This window comes from Chanodichthys erythropterus, chromosome 15 (assembly GCF_024489055.1).
Source record: "Chanodichthys erythropterus isolate Z2021 chromosome 15, ASM2448905v1, whole genome shotgun sequence".
Taxonomy (NCBI): domain Eukaryota; kingdom Metazoa; phylum Chordata; class Actinopteri; order Cypriniformes; family Xenocyprididae; genus Chanodichthys; species Chanodichthys erythropterus.
In genome coordinates, this window is record NC_090235.1 from 17,598,835 (window position 1) to 17,609,397 (window position 10,563).

At 32.5% G+C, this 10,563-nt stretch overlaps 1 protein-coding gene across 5 annotated transcripts in view; it reads right to left on the reverse strand.

Moving 5' to 3' along the window:
* The window catches only part of cap2 (cyclase associated actin cytoskeleton regulatory protein 2), a 44,622-nt gene extending 37,162 nt beyond the window's left edge, over window positions 1-7,460 (reverse strand). For 2 of the 5 annotated variants that reach the window (XM_067411267.1, XM_067411264.1), the window contains exon 1: window positions 7,153-7,460. The gene's annotated coding sequence lies outside the window, so the exon portion shown is untranslated. Of the gene's footprint in view, window positions 1-7,141 lie in introns of all 5 variants that reach the window. The other 3 variants (XM_067411266.1, XM_067411263.1, XM_067411265.1) reach the window with 2 other exon arrangements.
* Window positions 7,461-10,563: the final 3,103 nt, after the last annotated feature.

Consider the following 10,563-nt stretch of genomic DNA (forward strand, 5'->3'; position numbering starts at 1 on the left):
CAGCGGCGTTTAATTTTTTTTCACTCATTTTTTCCATAGGGATTTTAAAATAGTCTTCGTTAAAGAGTTAAAATCAGCTACAAGGTGAGTCACAACACTACAAACTTTGATTTGAAGCAAAAAAGTTTGGAAAATTGAACAAACAAAGGTACAAGACTGTGTACTTAACGGTAAAGAACTACAATCCCATGAAGCATTGCGATCAGCACAAATCAAATAAAAAACAATGGAGTGGGCAGAGCTAAAGAGCTCTTTTGGAGCATGTTGCTTTTTTCAAATCTCTGATTGGTGGAATTTCTGTATAGCATCATGGGTAATGTAGTTTTTCACCAGGAATTCCACTGTTAAACATGATTATTTTAACCCTCTGGAGTCTGAGGCTGATTTGGGGCTTGGAGAAGTTTTGACATGCCCTGACATTTGTGCTTTTTTCAGTTGTTCATAAACATATAAATGACAAAAGTGTCATTACACTGTATTCAGCACAAACTAGGCTACAATAATATGTGAGGAACATGTATGTACATGTTTGTGCTTTTGAAGGATTAACATTTATGCGTGGTTATTGAAAAAACAAAAAACTTAAGTCACTGAAATAAGGCCAAAAAAAGTATATTAAATCTGTGTTCACAAGACTTCTGGGTATTGGAGGTTGTAGACTAGAGTTTTTGCTTCAGAATTATGTAAAAATTATGCTGCCTACTCCTTCATATAAAACAATATATTGATTTAGTTTTTGTAAGACACTTTTTGTCAAGAAACACAGTATGCGTGGAGGCGTGAATCTGCATGAATAAGCAGTGTTTTGAAATCGGCCATCACTATATAAGTCGTTATTTTTTTTTTTTTTGGCACACCAAAAATATTCTCGTGGCTTTATAATATTAATATTGAACCACTGTACTCACATGAACTGATTTAAATATGTTTTTAGTACATTAATGGATCTTGAGAGAGGAAATGTCATTGCTGGCTATGGAGGCCTCACTGAGCCATCGGATTTCATCAAAAATATCTTAATTTGTGTTCTGAAGATTAACAAAGGTCTTACGGGTGTGGAGTAATTAATGATATTATTTTAATTTTTGGGTGAACTAACCCTTTAACAACCTTGTAGCTCACAGTAGAGCTCTTTAAAGGTTTATGAGTTATCATTAAAAAATCAATTTAATCAAGTTTTTTCTTCCGAAACCTGACTGTTGCACTCTATTTCGCTGGGATAGACCCTACTTTGAAACAAATGGCGTTCCTATAACTAAAATCGCTCCCAGTTCCTGCAGTGCAAACGTGGCAAAAAGTGGGTACTTCTGCCATTAGTTATAGGAACTATGAAAATGTTCTTCTGGTGCGAAAGCCCCTAATAACTACCATTATACATTATCAAAAAAAAAAATCACTAGCATTAATATAAAATTCTAAAGTTTTTGATAATTTTTCTGCAAATCTAGCACACACACACAGACAGAGTATATGAAGGCGTGGCGGGTTCACTGGCAGCCCTCCACATGACCACACCTCAATACTCATCTGCTAACAGGAACAGAACAGTCAATTCAGTTACGACAGCGTCAACAGGAGGACACAAACTGTGCTGTCAACAGTCCAAAATGAGCAGTTCACCAAAGTATTTAATTACATAACACGATCACCATATTAAAGCCTTTGAAAAAGGACTCAGAAAACAGTGTAAAACATAAAATACTGCTGATATCTCGACATGTCTCAATAACTAAGCAGCTGATTAGCAAATACTGATTCTGTTTAAGATGTTTTAGTCAGGAACATGCTGAGGGAAAAAACACCTCTGGGAATATAAATATTACATTTATATTTTCCCTAATTGATCAAAAAATACATAAAATCAGTCATTAGCTCAACCTAATTTTAATTTCTGTCCTTTAAAGTCCTTAAAAACATTTAAGTGATGTCCGGAAGGGATATTTTGTGCTTAATGAACCTACAAAATCGATTAAACCATCAAAATATGAGGAAAATATTTTAGATTTTTTAAAATAATTTAAATATGAAGGAAAAACACAACACTAAATTTGGTTAAGGTATTTATCTAACAATATTATGTCGCACAATTTTGCATTATTTTCACAAATCGACTCAAATTACAACTACACAATATGTACTGAAACTTGTTTCCGCCACTGAATAAAAAATAAAAATGTTATTAAAGTCAATTATGTCCTTTTTTGTTCTCACAATTGTGAGTTTATAATACATCTCGCAAATCTGAGAAAAAAAGTTAAAATTGTGAGACATTTTTTATAAAAAAATTACCTTTTATTTTTTATTCAGTGATTCAAGCTTGCATAAATATACTTACAAAGTCTTTAACAATATGTTTTTTTATAATATTTGAATACATGGAGGTGTCAATTTTATATATATATATATATATATATATATATAAATTACACAAATTACACAAAATAAAAAAAGATACAAAAAGGCACTGAACAACATTGAACCCCAAAAGCAATACCTTACTAAATAAAGTACAACAATATTAAACCATTTAAAACCATTTTGGCCAACAATAGCATATATGAAATTTAATAAATAAAATCAAATTGAGCAGAAATGAAATCTCGAGTCTAATAAATGACTTTCATCATCATTGTTGATTGTTAAGAGGAAAGAAGAGGAATCTAATCACTCAGTCTGGATCATATCACTGAACAATCTGTCAATACCTTCTTTGTGACTATTTTCAAAACTGCTCGTCTCTTCATCGGTCATGCTCAATACTATTCTTTCTGATTTATTAAAGAATGCATTGCAAATGCATTTTAAAAGAGCGAATAATGTGCAGCTCAGCTGCGCAACGTCTATTGCTTTTACGTGAAAATATTTAGTAATTCAGAAACAGTGAAGTGGAAGAAAGACTGATATAATGTAAATCAAACACATGATCACAATCAACAACATATAACCTGACACAACAGCACTGAAGATCTAACAGCGATTCATTCATCAGAGCAACAAATGAGCCGTATTTGCTGCATTTAACATGTAGCTACTAAAAGAGCAAGTCTCTCTCTGACACTCGTCAGCAGTAATTAATAGTGACCCAGTGTGGAAATGCTCACGTCATCTTGTTATCTCTCTAGAGAATTCTCTCGGCCCTGCCAAATGCCTGACCTGGGCCTCAGTTGGGCTTTTCAGAGAGGCAGAATAACCCTGAAACACTGAGCATCAGTTTTTACAATTTAAAACTGTAGTTTTTAAAGCGGTAAATCCAACAGCTGAATTATCAAGGTCACTCCACTCCTAAAATCTGTTTTGTACTTTTAACATATACTGACATCATCCACCATAATAATAAAGATGGAAAAGAGAAAGACACATGATGAATCAAACTAGTACAGTAGATGCACAAAACACCATCATAGCACTACAAACATTCATTTAACAACAGAAGATGTAACATAAAACTCTAATGCATGTAATTAATAACAAAAAAACATACAGTAGTTGACAAAAGTGGGGATATTTTGTGTTTAATGAGCCTTGAAGTTCAATTATATGAGGATATTTTAAATATGAGGGAGGAACGAAACACTAAACTTGTTTATCTGACAAAATAATTTGGGGAAAAAGGCAAACTACAGCAGGTTTTATTTTACTATGCAAAATAATGAGGAAAAGGAAAAAGCACAAACAGTTACGGCTGTCAAACGATTAATCACATACAAAATAAAAGTTTGAGTTTGCCTAATATATGTGTGAGTACTGTGTATAATTATTATGTATATATAAATACAAACACATCCATGTATATATTTGAGAAATATTTACAAGTATATGTATTTATTTATATAATTTACATTATATATAAATACATTTTTTGTACATAAATAACATATTTCTCTTAAATATATACATTAATTTGTGTGTATTTATATATACATATTTACACACATTACTCACACATATATTATGCAAACTCAAACTTTTATTTTGTATACGATTAATCACGATTAATCGTTTGACAGCCCTAAAAACAGTTATAAACATTTTGCTGGTTCTCTTGTATTTGCATGCATTCATAATTTCTTTGTATGACAACCTGGCAAGTTTCATTGCATTATTATCACAAATAAAATATCTTTTTTTTAACTCTAAAAAGGTACATTTAGCAGTACCTTACTGTAAAATGACACAAAATACAAGGTTAGATCTGTTACAGTCCCCGTATGTGATAAGGGAACTTACTGTTAACCAATTAAGTTAATTAAATTACAGTTTTACAGTTCAATTTACAATCACTTTTCACAGTGCACATGCAAAAGTCACTCAAATCATCTGGTAAAGTAAGTTCAAGTTGTCAAACTAAATATTTCTGCTGGACTATATGTCTGCCATTAAATATATAACAATCTGCACAACATGATCTGTGCTGAACTAATGTTTCAGGAGTGATGCAGTTGCACGCTTCTCTATTTCTGAGAATGAGTCTAAATGTAGAGCAATGCTTCACCCGGATACAGAAGATGACTGGAGCCCGTGTGCTAAAAACAACATTTCAAAGGATTTGCCTTTAATGACAAAGTGACATCTGATTGCATATTGAATTAAATCTGTGGCAGAACTTGTCGAGACACCAGGACCATAACCACCATAGACATAAAGGGGGACAAATGCCCCCCAATAACTGAAATTCACAGTAGGCAGGGTTTACTGTTCACAGACGCAGAGCTCGAATTCAGAACGAAGCGTAAGATGTAAATAGTGAAACATTTAATATGTCAACTGTATTGTGATAGAAATGTATACTCAACTTTTTGTTCTCAAATATGGCCGTTTTGAGTTGAAAATATGCATTTCTGTGATTCATGTAATAATTCCTATTACAGTGTGACGAGACAAGAAACATTTTACGTTTTTGACAAAGTTGGCATGCAATGTTCAAGACATGGTTACAGCCTTGCAAGACACTAATATAGATACTGATTTATCTTTTATTATGGGCTGTTTGGAGGATGTTCAGAAGTGTACAAAATATGGTTTATGTATCTAATACATTCAGTGTGTTTGAGGAAAAGGTCAAAACCAGGAGTGTAGGGATGATTTGTAAAGTGGGTGGACAAAAATGAATGACTATCCCCCAAAAGGTGAGTGACGAATGTAGAAATAAATAAAAGTGGGAGTTGTAATGATTGCGACACACCGATAAAAAAATAAAAAAATAAAAAAAATCACCATCAGACATATTTTTCTTAAGTTTACATTTAAATCATAATCACCTTTCTTAATCACATTCCCTTGCATAATTGTGTCTGTATAGATTTGTTCAATTTGTACATACATATTTTCATCAATCTTGTCTATTGAGTACTTAAATGTTTATTTATTTTATTTTATAGCGCCTTTCCAAACCAAAGTTATTTGTCTAGATTGTATGTATGTATGCATGTGTGTGTGTATATATATATATATATATATATATATATATATATATATATATATATATATATATATATATATATATATATATATATATATATATATATATACACACATGCATACATACAAACTAGTCAAAAAAAAAAAAAAATTATATATATATGTATATATATTCCGTTTTATTTTATTATTTGATGTCTTTTTTTTTCTGTGTAGCTTCACCAAGACAAATTCCTTATTTCCTTTTTTTTAAATTATGATTTTAATTTAATCTGTCATTAACATGATCATCAGCATTAATGCATCTACTATTTGTATTAAAAAATAAATTAATGATAATAATAATTCTATACATATTACATATGATGCTAGTTTTAGTAACCTTGGTAGTGGTATTTAAACGTTTATAGTAATTTTTTAACAAATAACATTTATGCAATTAATTATTAGAAAGAAAGTTCTGAAATCTAGCAAATATACAATCCAAGTGTACTTGAATGAATCAAAACCTACTATGTAGGACATATTAAGTAATATAATGTAATTATTATCTCACAAAAAAAGTAGAAAAAAAAGAAATCAAAAATGTATAAAAATGTGACTTATAATAGTATATATATATATATATCATAGCATATAGATGTGTATAGTATATATGTATCTATCTATGTATGTATCTATATATATATAGACACATACATACACACATGCCCTCCAAAAGTTTGGAAACGCCCTAGTAAAGTGGGGTTTTGGACAATATTGGCATGAATCCTTTTTAATTTGTGATAATTTTGCACTGATAAGGGACAACACAAACTACAAAAACATATTTTATTACATAAACAGTTTATACATAGAAAAAACTTCCTCAAAATATCCAGCATTAGCAGCTATCTGACCTAATCTGGGTTCTGATTGGTTCATTGTATTCTAAACCAATTGTTGAAGCTATTAAGGTGTGCTGACCCAAAAATATTTTACAAACCTGGGGCAAGTTTACACCAGCAACCAGCATCACAGCTGGCAAAGGGGCATGTCTGACTTTGACATGTTTATATTGCCATTATTATGTAATCAAAATTAAAATTATTATTGCTGGTCTTCAATGATAATGTCAAGTTACTGTAATGTATTTGCACCAAAAAATAATGATATCGTCCAAAACCACACTTTACCAGGGGTGTTTCCAAACTTTTGGAGGGCAGTGTATATATATATATATATATATATATATATATATATATATATATATATATATATATATATATATATACACACACACACACAGAATTAAAATAATTGTGCATCTATTGCGAATACACAGGCCTTCAAGGGAATATGTCAGCCTATTGATTTATGACAGCAACATTACACTTCAGATCTTCTGGGCTTCTGCATCACATCAAATATAGCATGTCTAACAGAGTCACCAGCCTGTCTCGTCATCTCTATCCCACAGGCAGCAGACGCCTGCACGCGCTGATATGACAACTGACAGATCCTGCAATTAGTGAAAAGATAACGCACCCTGCCCCCTGACAGCAACACACCAGTGAAACCGCAAAATTGTGCTCGTTCAACCCAAATTCCTGCCAGCACCGCGTGTCTCCAAACAAAAACACGCACGTTTCCCAGTGAGAACCTCCCACCCGCTCGGAGCGCGACCCAAACGTCCCACTAACGACCTGGAAGGAAAATAGGACAGAGACAGAGTCATTCTTACCGAAATATTACCTCTGACAAGGTATCCGGGTTTTACTCTCACGATTTCTTTAGAAAAAGCGAGATGTGGATCGGCTATGGAGGTCTGGTCCTGCGTCCCCGGCGCGCTCCCTGCTGTCACTCAACTGAGCCCGGCAGCCGCTTCCGGGACTTCCATATTTGGGAAGGATGAATCAGAGATGCCTAGATAGAGCAGTGAGACAGCTTGACTGAAGGTTTCCAAGGATGTCTTGATGGTGACACGGATGGCATTACACTGAAGGAATGGCAAACACCTATTCAGTAATAATAAAAATATGGCACAGATGACGAAAAATTATTAGTAGCTGTGTTAAATAAGCATGGAATCATTTTAAACAAGCTATGTATGATTAATAGCAATATATTATTAACATAATGAATAATTATTAACTTGTGTGCCAAATCAAAGTTATTATTCAACATGCCCGAAGCCATTTTGTTGTCATGTGAAAGAAAACCCTCATGACTATGTATATATATGATCATTTTAAATTTAAAATGTATAATGTATTATATATACTTTTCAAATTTTGAAATATATGACTAGTGTACAATATAATTTGTTTATGCTTGAAAAATGCATTTTACTTGGCATTAAATAATAAAATATGTATGTATGTAGTGTTGTCAAACCCATTAATCATGACTAATTGCATCTAACAAACGTTTGTAAATATAATATATACACACACACATACTGTAGATGCACACACATATATTAGTGCTGGCAAATTGATTAATCGCAATTAATCGCATCTAATGTAAAATTTTGTAAATATAACACACACACACACACACACACACACACTTGTCCCATCAAATCGATTAATTGCAATTAATTGCATCTAACATAAAAGTTTGTAAATATAAAACACACACATACACACACACACACACTTGTGCCATCAAATCGATTAATTGCAATTAATTGCATCTAACATAAAAGTTTGTAAATATAACACACACACATACACACACACACACACACACACACCCACACCCACATATATTTGTGCCGTCAAATCGATTAATCGCGATTAATCACATCTAACATAAAAGTTTGTAAATATAACACACACACACACATTTGTGCCGTCAAAACGATTAATTGCGATTAATCACATCTAACATAAGTTTGTAAATATAACACACACACACACACACATATTTGTGCCGTCAAATCGATTAATTGTGATTAATTGCATCTAACATAAAAGTTTGTAAATATAACACACACACACACACACACACATATTTGTGCCGTCAAATCGATTAATTGCGATTAATCACATCTAACATAAGTTTGTAAATATAACACACACACACATTTGTGCCGTCAAAACGATTAATTGCGATTAATCACATCTAACATAAGTTTGTAAATATAACACACACACACATTTGTGCCGTCAAAACGATTAATTGCGATTAATCACATCTAACATAAAAGTTTGTAAATATAACACACACACACACATTTGTGCCGTCAAAACGATTAATTGCGATTAATCACATCTAACATAAAAGTTTGTAAATATAACACACACGTTTGTGCCGTCAAATCGATTAATCGCGATTAATCGCATCTAACATAAGTTTGTAAATATAACACACACACACACACACACACACATATTTGTGCCGTCAAATCGATTAATTGTGATTAATTGCATCTAACATAAAAGTTTGTAAATATAACACACACGTTTGTGCCGTCAAATCGATTAATCGCGATTAATCGCATCTAACATAAGTTTGTAAATATAACACACACACACACACACACACTTGTGCCATTAAATAGATTAATTGCAATTAATCGCGTCTAACATAAAAGTTTGTAAATATAACGCACGCACACACATATTTGTGCCGTCAAATCGATTAATCGCGATTAATCGCATCTAACATAAGTTTGTAAATATAACACACACACACACTTGTGCCATTAAATCAATTGAAATTAATCGCGTCTAACATAAAAATTTGTAAATAATACACACACACACACACACACATATATTTGTGCTGTCAAATCGATTAATCGCGATTAATCACATCTAACATAAGTTTGTAAATATAACACACACACACTTGTGCCATTAAAACGATTAATTGCAATTAATCGCGTCTAACATAAAAGTTTGTAAATATAACGCGCACACACACATATTTGTGCCGTCAAATCGATTAATCGCGATTAATCACATCTAACATAAGTTTGTAAATATAACACACACACACACACACACACTTGTGCTGTCAAATCGATTAATTGCGATTAATTACATCTAACATAAAAGTTTGTAAATAATACACACACACACACACACACATTTGTGCTGTCAAATCGATTAATTGCGATTAATCACATCTAACGTAAAATTTTGTAAATAACACACACACACACACACACACACATATCTGTGCCGTCAAATCGATTAATTGCAATTAATCACATCTAACATAAAAGTTTGTAAATATAACACACACAGACACACACACACACATATTTGTGCCATAAAATCGATTAATTGCGATTAATCACATCTAACATAAAAGCTTGTAAATAATACACACACACACACACACACACACACACACACTTGTGCTGTCAAATCGATTAATTGCAATTAATCACATCTAACGTAAAATTTTGTAAATAAAACACACACACACACACACACACACACATCTGTGCCATCAAATCGATTAATCACAATTAATCGCATCTGACATAAAAGTTTGTGTGTATGTGTGTGTATCTGTATACATACATACACACACACACATATTTACTTTTGTTAGATGCGATTACTTGATTTGACAGCACTAATAATATAATACAATATTAATATAATATTTTATATATTTATAAAATATAGTTAATAAATATCATATATAATAATTATATGAATATAATTAAAACATAAATGTATTTAAAAAACGTACAAAGCCAACGTGAATACAAAGACTACAAACATTTGTGAGAAGTTGGCCCATGTTTTGAGCCAGATTTTTTTATTCATTTTATCACCCCTATTTGTCAAATAATTCTGTGGCAACATTTAAAACTAAACAAACCCATAAGATAAAAATACCCCCGTTTATTCAGTTTCCATGACCTCTTGAACAACACATTTACTTCAGTGCACTCCTGACACCCTGACAGATTAGATTATCGAGTGATCTTCCTGTCAGCTGCTATCAGAGCTCTTATTCTGCATCAGTTCCCGCCGGCGTTTTCTTCCCGGGAGCCTCTGCTATCATGGCCGATGTTAGACAAGCATCCCCGGTGACGGTGTGGTGGAAAGTTTCACTGCTGTGTCACCGTGAAACACGAGCCAGCGTCAGGTTCACGCTGGGCAGAAACAGAACATCCTCCAGCAGTGCCACGTGAAC